Here is a 1,510-nt window from a genome sequence, read left to right as displayed (position 1 = left end):
ACGGGTGTCAAACTGCTTACCCGTAAAATAGTGCAGTTGAATTTGTAACGTGGTTTATAGACAAGCAAATTGATTTGATTCCCAAATTGATAAATAAATTAAATAAAATGTAAGACTTAGCGTTGGAATCGAGATAAAATAGCAGATAGCTTGATTCCGAGAGCAAGGCTTCCGAAGACAACAATAAGAATATCGTTAGACAGAAAATAAAGTAATATTAAGCTTGGAATAATGTGTAGCATAAGTTTGTTAGAAAATTTGGTTCGCGTCCTACAATGGTTGGTGAAGCCACTATTTATAGCTATACCTAGGAACAAGGTCCTAGGATCAAGCTCCCTTTTAATGACAATAATGGGGGGACATTGATGAATATGTAACGGCAGGTTATGAATGCTAAAATTCTTTGTAACGGATTGTGTATTTAATACTGAGGAATATTCTTCATTGAATGTCATCTGGTGGCAAATATTCATATGCCCTCGTTAACAATGTTCCCTTCGGGGTCTGCCCGATGCCAACCGATGTTGTTTTCCATGGTCTTGGTTTTCACTCGCTTCGTCTTTCGTCTGTCGCCGGTTCCACGTGTCACTCTATCATTCGAGTACTTAATATGAACCGATTTTACCCCACGTGTCGCTAAACTAAAAAAGATTTAGCGATCAAAATATTTGTAATTTCAAAGTACTAAATATTAGGATTTAAAAGTCCTAAATATTATGGAAGTAACTTAAATTACAATTTTATCCGACATAGATCTAATGCAAACGACATTTCGCTAAGGAGCTTCGTGCTTTTATTATAGTATATGTATAGATAGATATAGATATAGATACAAATATAGATATAGGACCTGTTTGTCCATAAAAGTTTTTTTACTTTTCTTTGAAACTTTGTTTCAAAGTTGTATTTTTTCCATGAAATTTTGCAAGTTTTTGAAAAAAAATCGAAAATGAGTTTTTCAAAAACTACTAAATAAATTGAAGGAAAATCTTTTTATTATAAATCTCTGAACGCTCTCTACACTTCTCACAAATCTTCACACTTAAAATAATCTGGAAATATCCTTATTCATAATAGTACGAGATCTATTTCAACTAGAAATATGAAAACCTATTCTTATATAATTCTGACTCAAAATCCTATTTAGACATGAATTAGATAAACTAGTAAATATCAAATCCTAAATAATTTGGATTTCCTACTACAACTTTGAATTAGTTTTCAACATAAATTCAAATGACATTACAAAAAGAAATTAAAAAAATTGAAGCTCCACTTCTTTAACCCCACCCATTAAGAAGCAATAAACAAATAATGACAATGTATAAGGTCAAATTTGACCCTCAGTATCTCTATGCCAGTGGGTACGCCCAATGAGTGTACGCCGACCAACGTAGCGGGTACGACTCGGCCGTGAGGACAAAAGCGACATCGTTTAGAACTCAGCGTCCACGATAGGGAGACGTTGCCTATTTTTGTAACTTTTTGATTCTTTCGAGGAAGGTCTCCT

Source organism: Nicotiana attenuata, unplaced genomic scaffold (assembly GCF_001879085.1).
Source record: "Nicotiana attenuata strain UT unplaced genomic scaffold, NIATTr2, whole genome shotgun sequence".
In the NCBI taxonomy this organism is placed as follows: domain Eukaryota; kingdom Viridiplantae; phylum Streptophyta; class Magnoliopsida; order Solanales; family Solanaceae; genus Nicotiana; species Nicotiana attenuata.
Note: the sequence above shows the minus strand (reverse complement) of the source record.